Source organism: Cavia porcellus, unplaced genomic scaffold (assembly GCF_034190915.1).
Source record: "Cavia porcellus strain 051 isolate PalLab524CR breed Dunkin Hartley unplaced genomic scaffold, mCavPor4.1 scaffold_6, whole genome shotgun sequence".
Lineage (NCBI taxonomy): Eukaryota > Metazoa > Chordata > Mammalia > Rodentia > Caviidae > Cavia > Cavia porcellus.
This window is the reverse complement of record NW_026947489.1, coordinates 18,961,289-18,976,566: the sequence shown is the minus strand read 5'-3', so window position 1 is coordinate 18,976,566 and position 15,278 is coordinate 18,961,289. Positions and strand designations below refer to the sequence as shown.

General features: G+C 35.2%; 1 protein-coding gene across 2 annotated transcripts in view; it reads right to left on the bottom strand.

Annotated features, from left to right (window-relative positions):
* The window catches only part of Agbl1 (AGBL carboxypeptidase 1), a 775,775-nt gene that overhangs the window by 261,855 nt on the left and 498,642 nt on the right, over nucleotides 1-15,278 (bottom strand). The gene's annotated exons all lie outside the window — the stretch shown is intronic.

Below are 15,278 nucleotides of genomic sequence, written 5' to 3'. Positions count from 1 at the left end.
CTCATGGCCTACATCCAGCAGTGACCAGGGGGCTGATTGCTTTTCCTATCAACCAATATGAACAAGGACACCTTGGTTTGGATGGCTGGAACAGTCTGGCTCAAACAGACAGATGGACTCTAGAGCTGGGAGGGCACAGCACAAACTCACAGGTAACAAAACTAGCTGGAGAAAATTGTGACTTGCTGGATTCTAAGGTTGCAGAGCCTAGAAAGAAATCATTCAAACACACAGAGAAATTTTTCTTTATCCATTTTCTCTGTCTGTGTCTCTCTGTGTGTCTACCTTTCTTTCTGTCTCTGTCTGTCTGTCTCTTTCCTTCATTTATTTCGAGGGGTTGGATTCTTTCTTTTTTCTCCTTTTAAAATTTTCTTCCTTTTTATTTTTATTCCTACTTTTTCCTGTCAGTTTTCTTTTGTTTTTTTTTCTTTCTCTTGCTCAATTCTTTGCTGTTACAGCCATTTAAAACTATTCATTTTCCTTTAGTCCTTAATAAGTTTGCATCTTTTTATCTCACTTTCCTCTCTTCCTCATTCCACTGATTAACTTTTCAAATTTTACTTGTTTATTCTCCAATTTCCCACCTCTCCGACCTTAGGAGTATAACCATTAAGCCATATGAATCTTTAGGTAGGTGTTGGTTAATTCTGTGCAATTATTGTTGAATATCATTATATGTTTAGTAGAAGTAAAGTTCCATTCAATAGACATTTAATGTGCATCAATAATTGGTTTTTAGTGCTTATGCTATAATTATAGATCTTTTTTAATGGTTAAGGTGCATACATTATTGGCTGTTAAGCGAATTCAATATCCAATTTGTCTTTGATGTTATTACTGTTGCTAATTTTACTATTATAGCCAAGCTGACACAGTTGTTGCTATTAATTGGTTTCTTTTGTGTGTTGATCAGTGGTACCTTGGTTCACAAAGTTAATTCATTCTAGGATTCTGGCAAATACGGCCACATTCATGTTTGTGCAGTCAGTATGGCTGTGTTCATCATCTGATGCAGAATTTCTACAAAGAAAAAAATTGCCAAATGCTTCTGCTTGCAAACCAAATTGTTCAAAAACAAAATCATTTATTAATCAAGGTATCACAGTATCTGCATTGTCTTTCTGTCATTAAAAACTCTCAGAGACAAATAATGAACTATTTATAAAGGCAAACCAGTTAGAAATATACCAGACTTCTCAACCCAAATATTATAGGCCAGGACAGTTTGGAGTGCAATGTTTCAAGCCTTAAAAGAAAACATCTTCCAAATCAAGCTGATACATACTGCAGGATTAAATCTTTTAAAATGGAAAACACTATTCCTTGCAATGGGAACCTGAAAACAAGGAGGAATAGCTACCTGTTTTCAGTTTTGGACTTTAAAGCAAAATTGATCAAAGAGGTCAAATCATTATATATTGGTAAGGGTGCAGTTTGGCAGGAACAGATAACAATTACAAACACACATGCACTATGCCCTGTCACACCCAACCTGCTAAAACAAATACCACTGAATAAAAAGATCAGATAAACACAAACACAATCATAATAGAGATCTCAATATTTCACTGTCACAGATAATTCAAGTAGACAAAAAATCAAAGAAATACCAGAATCAAATCAAACCTTTAATCAAATGGATTTAATTGATATGTGTGTTCTACCCAACAAGAACAGAATATACATACTTCTCGACCACACATGGAACTTTCTCCAAAATAGACCACATACTAGCCAGTAAGCATGCTTAAATAAATCCAAAGGATGACAATTATACTGTGCATATTATCAGAACATAATGCAATCAAACTAGAAATCAATGGCAAAAGAATCCACAAAAATTATTAAAACACATGGAAAATGAACATATTTACAATAGAGAAGGGTCATAAAATCAAGGAAAAGATTAGATAGTTGCTAGAATTGAACTGCAAGGTCAGTACAAACTACCAAAATTTATGAGGCACAATGAAAACATCCTTAAAATGGAAATTCATAGCTGTGAACACCCACATCTGGAAAACACCATGAGCCCAAATAAATAACTTCATAACGCACTTCAAGATCATAGAAAAACAAGAAAATTCCAAATCCAAGTCTAAGAAAGTAAATAATATTATAAAGATCAGAGTAGAAATCAGTGAAGTTGAGACTAAAAAAAAGTTTAAAAATCAAAAAATTGAAAAGCTGAGTCTTCAAAAGAGTAAACAAAATGAACAAACCTTTTGCCAATTTTACAAAAAAAGAACACAAACTGATGTAATTAGAAATCTAAAAGGTGAAATCTCAACTGACACTGTCAAATGCCAGTTATTATCAATTACTCTGACAAGAAGTACACCACTAAAGTGAAAAATGTATTGAAAAATTCAGAAGAAATGGATTTCTAGGTGCCTATGAACTATTTAAACTAAATTAAAAAGATATAATTCAATATAATCAATGAACTTGAAGCAGCAATAAAAAAAAATCTGCAAAATGAGAAAATTCCAGGTCCTAATGGATTCTTTTCTTACTAACACTAAAACATTTTAATGAAATTGGGAGGGAAGGAATATTCCCAAAGATATTCCTGAAAGGTAGAATTGTATTAATTCTGAACCACACAATGATCCAACCAAAAAAAGAGAACTACATGTAAATCTGTTTAATGAACATAAATGCAAACTTCCTGAGAAACACTGGCAAACAGAATGTAAGAAATCATCAAAAAGATCAAGTTGGATGCCTTGCAATATGGAAATCACTAAATGTAACACATCACATAAATAGAAGCAAAAACAGAAACTCACATGATCATCTAACTAGATGCAGAAAATGCTTTTGAGAAAAATCTAATATATATTCATGATAAAATCTGCAAAATGGGTCTAGAAGGACCTTACATCAATTCAGTAAAAACTATTTACAACAACCTACTGCCAACATGATATTACGTGAGAGGGAAAAGAAAGCTTCCCTTCATGATGTTCACTATCAACAGTCCTGTTCAACACAGTACTCAAAATACTAGCCAGAGTAATCATGAAAAAGTAAGAAATGAAAGGAATTTAAATAAGTATGGAACAAATCAAATTATGATTTGCAGATAACATAATCTTCCACATAGAAGACCCAAGAAATTCCACCAAAAGCCTCCTAAAATTAGTAACCAATTTCAGCAATGTAGCAGCAAACAAACAAAAAAAAATGCAAAGTATCAGGAGCATTCTTGTTCAATAATAATGAACTCACTCAGAGAGAAATCACCAAAGCAATACCATTAATAATAGCATCAAGAAAAATTAAATGCTTAGGAATTAATCTAACCTAAAAAAGCTAACGGCCTGTGCAATAACTAAAATACTCTGAAAAAAAGAGATTGAAAAGGACCTCAGAAAATGGAAAGATATTTCATGGTACTGGACAGGTAGAACCAATCCTGTCAAAATAACCATACTTCCAAACCTGCTACACAGATTTAACGCAATCCCAATCAAAATACCAATTGCATTATTTAAAGAACTAGATAAAACAGTCCTAAAATGCATTTGGAACTAGAAGAGACCCAAAAAAGCAAAAGTAACCTTGAGTAACAAAAAGCAAACCAGGAGGTATCACAATCCCAGATTTGAAGTTGCATTTAAAAGCCACAAGGATAAAAGTAGTAGGTACTGGCGGAAAGACCAATGAATAACAACAAAAAAATGTGGATCAATGGAACAGAATAGAGGATTCAAAAACAACCCCAGGCACATGCAGCTATCTGATCTTTGGCAAATAGACCAAAAATATACCCTAAAGGAAAGATAGCCTCTTTAATAAACGATCCTGGGAAAAATGCCTATCCATATGTATAAGATTGAGTCTATGACCATATATCTCACGATATACTAACCTGAAATAAAAATAGGCAAAAGATCTAAATATTAAAACATAAACATTTAACATGCTGAACGACAAAATAGATAAAACTCTGGAAGACATAGATGTAGGCAAGTACTTTCCAAAAAAGAACCAGTGACACAAGACATTGTATCAAGAACAAACAACTCAGACCACGGCAAATTTAAAAGCTTCTGCATAGTGGAGAAAACAACCAACAGAGTGAAGATACAGCCTACAGAACTGGAAAACCATTTGTCAGTTTTTCCTCAGGTAGAACACTAATATTCAGAATATATAAAGAACTCAAACAACTGCACTCTCAAAAAATAAAAGACTCAGTTAAACACTAATATTCAGAATATATAAAGAACTCAAACAATTGCACTCCCAAAAAATAAAAGACTCAGTTAAAAAATGGGCAAATTGTATGAATAGATATTTCTCAAAATAAGAATCATAGATGACCACTAAATACCTATACATGAAAAAATGTTCAACATCCCTATTAGAGAACTGTAGACTAAAATTTTATTGAGATTACATCTCATCCCAGAAAAAAATGTTCATGATATAAAAATAAAATTACAACAAATGCTGGTGAGCTATAGGGTAAAAGAAACTTTTCTACATTGCTGATGGGAATATAAATTATTACAACCACTGTGGAAATAAGTATTGGAATTCATCAGAAAACTAAAACCAAAATTCTATTTGACCCAGACTTTCTCCTTCTAGGTATTTTCTCAAAAGTTAAAGACGCAGTGGTACATCGGTTTACGAACTTAATTTTTCTAGGATTTTGGCAAAGATGGCCATGTTTGTGTTTATCAGCCAAGGCAGAGACTTTAAACAAAAACAAAATTTTGCCAAATGCTACTGTTTGCAAACCAAATCATTTGCAAACAAACCCATTCATGGATTAAGGTAACATTGTATCACATTACAATGAAACATAGCTACCCATGTTTACAGCAACACATTTCATAATAGCTACACCTTGAAAGCAGCCTATATGTACATCAACAGATAAGTGGATAAAGAAAATGTAATATTTATATGCAATTATCCTGCCATAAAAAGGGTAAACAAATGACATTTGTAGGAAAATGTGTATATCATGAGATCACACTATTAAGTAAAACAAATCAGACACAAAAGCTTAAGTATCACATAATTTCTGTCATATGAGAAGCCCAAATATATATCTAAGAAACAAGATTTTTAAAAAGATAATAAAAAAGTAGGGAGATATCTCAGATGGCCAGGGGATCAAGAGATGGAAGGAGGGCTGAGGGAGGGGATAGAAAGATGAAAAAGGAATTAAGATGTGTTATGAATATGCACCAACTCTCCCAAAGGATGGTAATCATTATCTACTGCAAACACGTACTAATTAAAAATGAAAACAGAAAGAATATTAAGTAGTCCTTACTGGCAAGGTATGATGGATGTATTTTCCTGGTTTTCCTCTGAAGTTTTGACTCGGAAGCAAATGTACATAATAAAGAAAAACAAACAAAAAAGACCGAGGACACCTGAGGAGTTGGATTTCTTCTACATAGTACCCCAAATTGTAAGTCAGTATTTCCTAGCCAGCTTCTGCATCTTTATGCTGAAAAAGACACAGACCAAGTAGAAAGCCCAGCCAGTACTTCAGAGATGTTACAGTCTTACAACATTATAAACTGAAAACAAGCAGGCTGACATGCTCCCTATTGTTAAGTCTTCCCACTAATCTATATCCAAGTTCTGCCTATGCTACATGAGAAATCTGATCACTTCTTACTCCTGACCTTCTTTGTTTTGGTTCTAGCCCAATTCACTATCACTTCTATTCCCTGATGACCCCAATAACTTCTTGCAAGTACAGTATTCCATATCCAAATTGCTTAGGACCAGATGAGTTTTGGATTTCAGGCTTTTTAGTATGTGCATACACATGGTATGACTTTTTGGGAATGGTATTCAAGTCTAAATACAAAATTCACTTATGTTTTATGTATATCTACTACATATAGCCTGAAGGTAATTTCATATACATTTTTAATGTGCCTACATTTTTACCAATGTTTTTACATGACGTCAAGTGTGAAATTTTCCACTGTGGCATCACACGGGACCCTCAAAAAATTCCAGACTTGGGAGCCATTTAAATTTTGGGTTTTCCAACTAGGGATGCTTGACCTGTATTGTTTACATTCTATTGTGTTTATCATACAAAAGTGCTACTTCTCTTTTTTGCTTTGGGGATTTCACTCAGTGATAGAACCACCCTAGGTTAGACCTCCAGTTTGCATCAAAAGGAAAGCGTATTTTTGTAGCTGCAAAGGATTCCCACAGCATAGAATTCAACTTGCCGCTAAGTAGTTCTTTCAAGATGTATCATCTTCCCAGCTCTATGAACAGCTCCGGCCATCCTTTGTCCCTACTGTCCAGCCACCTTCACCTTCCTTTGCCCTCAGCTGTGTCCTGCTGCACACCCCTTCTCTCTTGTTTCCTCCCACCCCACATATTAAACGCCATCACCCATATCCTAAAGTCCCTACTACTCAGTACTCAGTTTTACCTTCCATGTCACCTCTCAGACTTTCCATGACTCTCCAGTCTTAACCAGCACCCTCATGAATGCCTCTTGGATCTAACTTCCTTTAGCACACCACAATTTATAATTATATATTCATGTATGTCTTGAATTATTTGATGTGGTTCTCATAAACCCAAGTGCATTTTGTTTCCTCTTCTATTTCCTAATAAATATCTGTGTGGTCATCCCATTCTTTGGAATTTTCCCAGCACTATGTATATACCCACTATTTTTATTATAGTTACTTGTGTATATACCTGATAATGCTTAACATTCTTAGATCCTAGAGGACAAATTTTGTGTCTTATAAATCTCTCAACCTTCCTTAGGTCCAACAAGATCCCTAAATATAACTGGCACTAATAAATAAATATTGAATGGATGAAGGAACAAGATTGTGCCTTGCAGGTCATCAGAGACGGTCCCGCAGGATTTCAGCTAAATATATTGCACAATTTGGTCTTTCTTGCCTCTGTAGATTTATACTAGTGATAATATAAGTTTACTATAAGCTAGTATGAAAAGATTTAAAGCTTCTGACACAGTGATTCAGTGATCTAATAATACTCTCACAGCGAGGACATTACAATGAATTTGTTTCAAAAATATATTTTATGAGGGGGAAAACTTTTCATCTCTTTCCTATTAATAGGAATTTTTAAAAGGTGGCAGATATTCTAAGAAAAATATCTTGATAAATTAAAGAATACCTTTCTCTCAGATTGCCTCTCTTCTGTTTTAAATTGGAATGTTTCAAAATATTCTGCAGCCTTATTATTTTTATATTACTTATCTAAATGAAATTGACAAAATGGATTCGTTTGAATAAGCATGTATAAAATGACCTTCACAAGAGAAGTCAGTGGAGATATATTTATCTTAAAAATGGGAAGCTTCACTTCAGGGCCCCTTTCTAACATACGCTTTTTAGGGCTCTATTATTGGAAAATTTGCAGATATGGGCATTTTTTTCTTTAGTATAAGTTTAAGTGTTATATATGAGATGTGATCACAAAATACAGAAAAATTTTCAAAGTTAAATTTAAAAAGTATTACAGTAAGAGATACATAACTATTGGTCTCACTTCAAATGCTTCCCCTCGCTTCAAACACATTATCCCATCATTCCAGCCCCCTTCTAGAGTAGATGGAGAGGTCTTTTTTCCTGAGTGTCCAGATGTCTTGTAACTATCTGAAAATCTGAAATTGATTCAAATCTTCTAAGGCACTTTTCACCAAATAAATAATTATGCTTTGACTCATTCATGTTGAGGTGGAACTGCTTTCAATTCGTCCCCAGAGTAAAAAACGCAAGAAAGGTAAATATTTTGAGCTGATCCCAGACACCGAGGGAAGCAAGACAGTATAACTAAAGACATGCATGAAAGGGAACTTCCAGAACTGCTTCAGAAAGTGACAAAAATAATGGATAATTGTGTTTGAAGTGAGAGGGGAGTATTTTGAGGGTAGTTAATGGCAATGCATCCTTTGCTCTGATGTAGTTGTTTTTTTTTTTTTAACATTGAACATCACCATATTCTTTGATCATAGATTTAAAATCATAGAAATCGAATGCATGGCATACTAAGTACTCTTTAGAAATTAATCTTTTATAAGCAATGGACTAATATGGCAAATTTTCACCTCTGATATTGCAAATTTCCCATTATCACTATTGAAGTTTCCCCAGGTGGTGTGGTCCAGTGATATTACAACTGTTTTGACATCACAGGCAGGAGAAATTGTGTTGGGGATGTACTTAGTCTCCGTTAGTTGCACCATGTATGCGGTTCATAGTGATTTACATGTAAAGTCATTATTACCATTCCAACATAGGAAGAGCTTCTAATATTTCCTCTAATTAATAACAATCCTACTAATAAACCAAACTATGCTGCATCTTTCAATGTTGTGGTACAAAATTTAGGGGAAAGAGTTCTGTCTGGTTTCAAGTACATCCAATAGCACTTGTCACTGAGACAGAAAGAAATGAGACCTAATATCTGAAATAAGTTATGTTTTTGGCAATCAGATCATAATTTGGTAGCACTTTTACCTGTGTGATTTCTTATGCCTTTTTGCCATTCTAAATGAATATTCATTATTCATATATTTGAAATATATAACGTTTTCAATGAAAGAACCATAAAATTTACTCCTATCCGCAGTACACCTAATTTTCCTAGAATAAGAACTCAGAGCAACTCACACACACACTTGAGATTCCTTAAGGGACCTGAATGGCAGTAACATCATTTATTAGACTGAGTCTGTCACATTAACCTTCAATCAGTGGGTGGCAACAATGCCATCTACTAGGTTACCTGCACAGCAACCTCAATAACAAACCTACCTGACTTTGCCCTTGATAATTAATCACAGATAAAAGGGGGAAGCTATATTTGCTGCTAACAAAAATAGGACCAGAAAAGGAATTGTGGGTAATCTGCGGGCATTTGAGGCTTAAATAAAAGAAAACATGAAACCACATATTATTGTCTCTTCTCCACAGTCACTTAAATAAGAACATATCATTGAAACTCCAAAAAAATTTGCTTTCCTACAAATTAAAGCATTTTCATTCGTTTTTGAAGCATGTCCTAATTTCTAAATATACACTAAGTAGCATTCCTTTTAAACCAACATGATAGAATGCAAAATGGAGCATGTCATCTTTTATTACACCGATGCTTATGGAGATAATTTAAAGAAAATCATCTTTTAGAAACCAGGTCACTTAAAAGAAAGAAAGAACAAAAACTATGGCAACTTAGTAAAAGTGAAACTGAACATTTTTATTGCTGTGGTCTTCTCGGTTATATTGACTACAACCAACTTGTGTGAATTTATCTAAAACAGTTGTTTTCAAACATATTGTTTGTTTTTATAGTAGTTTTAAGGGGAAATAATGCACATATTATAAAATTCATCTTTTGAAAATGTACAAGTAAGTGATTTTATTATACTCACTTCGTCGAATTTTTGAACATTTTCATCCTCTCACAAAGCAATGCCACACCCATGAGCAGCAGCTTGTCATTTTTTGTTTGCTGAACTCAAGGAATAACTATTTTCTATCTCTATATACTTGCCTTTTCCAGAAATTTCCTGTAAGTGGAATTATTTCAAATGGACTTACATCTCTGTTTTCTTTCACTTAGCATGATATTTTCAAATTCTTCCATCTTGTAGCATGCATTAGTACCTCACTCTTTTTCATGAAGTCTATTCCATGGACATATCATGTTTCATTTATTATTGCAGCAGTTTGGAGGTACTGAGCTTGTTTCTATATTTTCAGCTGTTAAGACAGTGCCACAGTGCCTCTGTGCAGCCCTTCCAGGGGGAGAACAAGCAGCAGCTCCTGAGATCCGAGCCATGTTGGAACTTAGGGCACTGGGAAGCCAAGCCAGCAGCTCTCCTTCCTGGTAAGCGGTGGCGCTGTGGCAGACTGTGGCCCTTCCAGGGGGAGAACCAGCATCAGCTCCTGAGGTCCGCGGCATGTTAGAACTTAGGACGCTTGAAACCAAACAACCAGCCTGCCTCCCTGCTAAGCAATAGTGAACACACTGATGCACGGCCTAGAGTCAAACATCCCACTGCCCCTACCCCTCTTCTCCTGGGTCGTCCCCCACCCCCATTAGCAAATGGGAACCAGAAAGCTGAGCGTCTCCTGGGAGGTTGACCACATAAGGGAAAATTCCTTCTACCATCACTTTGAAGGCAAATACTTTTATTACTGTTTTGCTCTATTCTGATTAATGGTACTGCTCTATTCAATATTCTGTTTTGATAAGTTCTATAATGTTCTGTATTTCATCTCATTTTGATATACGTGGTTGAAAGAACAACTGTTATAAAGATAATGAAATATACTGTGATACCTACTACTGTTATCCTGGTAATCTGCTGTGAAGTTCTGTACCAATTTCACTGTACGATCTTAGTTGGCTTTATTCTGTCTTGTTCTGTTTTATTTTACCACTTTCAAAATAAAATAAAAAAAAAAAAGACAGTGCCTCTGTCAATATATACTTACCAGTTCTTGTACTAATGTTTTCATTATCTGGCATATATATGCCCATAAATGGAACTCTTGGGTCACATGATAACTCTGCTTTCAACAGTTTTCAGAACTGCCACGTTGTTTTTCAAAGTGACTCCATCAGCTTTCATTCTCACCAGCAGAGTATGAGGGCACCAATTTTTATCTATATCTGCAATACTGATTATTGTCAGTGTTTGTATTATAGCCATTGTAGTTCATGTAAAGTAGTATCTTTAATGGTTTTGATTTTGATTTGCATTCTAAGCACAATTGACTTTACATTTGGTCATTCACTTCACTTATGTGTTCTGGATTATTTATAAATCATACAGACATATATACACTACATATGCATATGTAAATATACATATATATTATAGACAGTAAAAATATAGGGTCTATGACATGGAAATCCAGAAAAATGCAATATATGAAGCATTCTACTAAGTACTTGCCAGTACATGAAACACCCAAAAGACAGTACTGATGCAAGATGTCACAGTTTACATTATTACATAAATAGATTCTCTTGATACAGATATTTTTCTTTTAAACTGAAAAGATGACCACATTCCATAAAAAATCATGATACAAACAGAAAATTGATTACATATATCTTAATGATATACTCAGTAATTAATGTGCATGGGAAGCCATGATGTTTTCTCAATCTTTATTAGGCATTTTTTGCTCCAATATATCTAACATAAAGTGCTCCTGCATCTACCTAACGTCTCACCATGTTCATCACATTTAAAACCTTTTATACATTTTTTTCTTCAGATAATGCTTTCAAGCTTATTGTAGGATTTTTGGTTAATAACTGAAACATTCAAGTGAGCCAAGCATGGTAATTTCAAAGCAAAATTTCTTTATGATAGGAATGAAGCTTTTTGATATATTAGTGAAGCTTTTTGCAAACTACCTGGATAAAACATCCTTAGAGAAGACATCTCCACTGCCTTGCATGCATCTTAAGAGCAGTGGTTAGTGTATTTATTCAGATTCTTTTACTTCTAGGCAATCACACTTAAAGAATATCACATGCAAGTTGAGAACATAAAGCAGGATGCTCTTGTATGAATGAGTATCATGAGATGGTCATGCCTATGGGTATAGAAGTAGAAGAATATTGCAAATGTCCAGAAGCTGACTCTGAGCAACTTGAATGGTTGGGCCTACATACCTAAGAATTTCCTTTTGTCAAGAGTGAAATTATAAATTTTAAATGCACCTGATTGCATAATTTTTAAAACAACTAGGAAAACAGGGAACCCTGAAAAGGAGGATTTGTAGCTCATGCAAATGTCAGCAAGGTGGGATGGAGAGATTAGCAATAGAAGGAAACTCTCAGCTCCACCTTCAAAGATCCAGAACCAGCAGTGCAACTTACACAAGCCACTAGGCCCTCCAGCTTCCCAAAGCCTCAGGAACTATTTGTTAAACCAGGAAACCTGCGATTAAGAAGTATGCTTCCCTGCCTAGGAGGGTCAAGATGCTTCAAACCATTCCTGGGAAATGATCTGAGAAATACATAAAGGATGCTAGTAGACCTAAAGTCAAATAACCAGCAGATCTCAGAGAATTAGAAATTAGAAACAAAGTTTTTATTAAAAAAAAAAAAAAGGAATCTAGATTCTTCTTCTTCTTGATAAACTTGACTCTGGGCAAATCACTAAATCCAAATCTCTCACAATCCCTACGAGTTTCTTAATTTTTAATTTATGATATTAATGATTCCTTAACTGTCACTAAAACTAAAACATGAAGGTGTTTTTTTATTTCTGTTTTTTAAGGTCAGTATAAAGAATGCTTGATGATTCTGACCCTTTTATTCTTCCCAGATCTAGATCTTTCCCTACTTCTTCCTAGGAACCTGTAACATAGGAATCCATCTCTAAAATTTAATAACTAAGTATATTAGTCAGTTTCACATTTCTGGGACAAACACTTGATGCTCAATTTAAGGAGGAAAGATTCATTTTGGTTAAAGGTTTCAGAAGGTTAGTCCAATGTCAGCTGAATGAGAAAATCACTTATGGGTGTGATTTTAGCATCACTGTCATTTCATCTGCATATCCAGAATGTGTGATATAAAGGGCAAGTATCCAACACAGTGTCCCTTCCATCAAATATATGCAAGGGATGGAGAAAGAAAAACACAGGTACAATGATATTTCAGAGAGTTATAAGCATACAGAGTTGGTAATGGGGTGGTGATATCTAAGTCTTATTGACCCCCTCTGTCTTTCCAAACAATTGTAAGAGACAGACAGAAGGTAGCTCTGTGCTGGTGATGTTCTTCTCAACCAGCTTGCTTCAGCAGCATCTTGGACTTGTTATGAAGATTGTGGGTCCCATGCCTAGAGTTTCTGACTCTAGGTTGGAAGTGAGGGTCCCCCATATTTCATTCCAAGTTCCCGGATGGTACTGATGCTGCTGGTCCATATCAATACTTTCAGAATTTCTGAAATAATAAAATATCTGGGGATATTTAGTTCAAAGACATAGATGGAATCCCAACTATTACTCTTAGTGGGTCTTGTAGTTTAGGTTTCATAGGGCTTTTGGAGTGTGAAGTGAGATCTGTCTCATGGTAGTCACCTAAAACATGTTTGTTGATTGCAAATATCTTTTTCTTGAACTTTTCTTAATTTTATTTATTTGTAATATTTTCAGATTTGTTGATGTATAATTGACAAAAAACCATCTTATACTGTTTATTCGAGGTGTACAGTGTGAACATTGTAGACCTAAACTACGATGCTGAGATTAGAATAAACAGTGTGGAAAACATCGCACCACTACACAATATTTACTAGTTCAGTCTCTTTCTGACATCTACATTTTGGGCGAACATATTGAGGATTTTCTCTATATGATTTCAACACTGCAGATTAATTTTCTTTTAGTTTCGAAGAAAAGATATGTGGTCCACTGGAGCTATCTTTGCAAAGCTCCAGGTGTCCTCGCCTTTGAAGACAGAACTCAGTGGAAGAAACAGAGCTTATCACTGGTCAAAGCAAGAAAAGGGAGCAACTCAAAGTGTGACTCATGGACCACAGCCTCTTATCCATGGGAGGTTGTTAAATCACAATTTGCTTTTGAACAAAATTCCCACCTAATTCCTGCACACATTAATATTTGAGAAACACAGCATTCCCTCTCCTCTACCTCAGCACTACATCTCTCCTCCAAGTCTGACATGGAGCCCAGCAAGCCTTACTCTGTACTCTAAGTCTCCAGTACATTCCACTGTCAGTGGAAAAGTCATCTAGGATTCCCTGGTAGTTCTGTGATACGGCTGATTACAGCTGAGTTCCCCCAAAACTGTTATGGGGCTGGGTTCTCTTTGTCTGCTGGGGTCACAGTCTTGCCACAGGCAAGAGGAACACAAGATTAGGATGCAAAGGATCTAGATTTGTGGTACATGAAAGAATCAAGAAGGCATAGTCACGGTTCTTACATATAAAGGCACCTACATGGAAATACCCACTCCCACTCATCCTGTTACTGCATCATGACCAAATAGAAGGATGATTCCTACAAAAAGAGCTTGGTTGTCCTCCTTAAAAAGTCAAATTGTAGAATTAATGATACTGGTTTGAACCAACAAATGGAAGCAAGGCTTATGCAGCTGCAATATCATCTTCTCTGGTTGTTGCATCTATTTCTGTATTTATTAACATAATGTAAATCAGTTTTCCTAATGAAAGTTATAACAGAAAAATAAAGACAAGAAGACCCATAGAAATCGTTCCTTTTTATCTGCTTGCTTTACTCCCTTAGTAATGAATTGATTAGGACCCAAAAGGAAAGCAGTGCAATATTCGTCAACTCACCATAAATATGGATGGGAAATTCTGACTTGCTTATTGTTTCTGTTCCTTTGGCATTTGTTTCAATGCTGCATGGATTTATTCAGAAATGAGCTGGGAATTCAGTACTATAAAAATGACTAAATGCAAACATAAGGAAAATTAAACCTTTGTACCCTGGGCCAAGCCAATGGTTATCTAGCTGCAGGCTCATCTCCATTTTTATTGGAATCAAATTATGCATCTATGTCAGATCAAGAATGCTTCATTTTACTCTTCTTCTCAATGTGTGGGTTTGAGTGCTACGGTTAACTTTATAAAAGCTGAATGATAGAGCTGGCCTTTAGATTGTGCGTGTCTGTTCATATACACAGGCTGACTGAAAGACAGGTATGTAGTCACAAGACTCACCAACTCAGAAAAAAAATCTTGCTTTTCAGACAGATTAGTAGATTGAGAATTACTCACAGATCTATTTCTTAAATAATCAAGATGAAAATATTTTCTCCTTCCTCCACCCTTTCAAGTTGCAACCAATCTTCTCTCTTAATAAAAATATTTACTGGAAGCCAGGCTGGGGATACTGGCAGGAAGAGGCAGGAGGATCGTGAGTTAGAGGCTACCATGCACTACTAAGTGAGATCCTGTCCTGGATTTTTTTTTTAAAATGGAAATAAAAATAATCAAGTTCCTAGAAATTAAAAAGAATGACAGTTACTAGGAATTAGAGGTGGAAGAAATAGACTGATGTTGGTCAAAAGGTACGAACGCACAGTTCTAAAATCAATCAAGTTCTACAGACCCATACTGCAGCCTGATGACCACAGTTCATGCTCTGTGCGACAGAAATTCACCAAGAATTGACTTTGAGCGTTGGCATAATAGGAATCCATCCATCAATCAATGGCTTCTTCAGGGAGGCTATGAATATGTTAACTAGTGTGGTTGTGTGAACTACTTC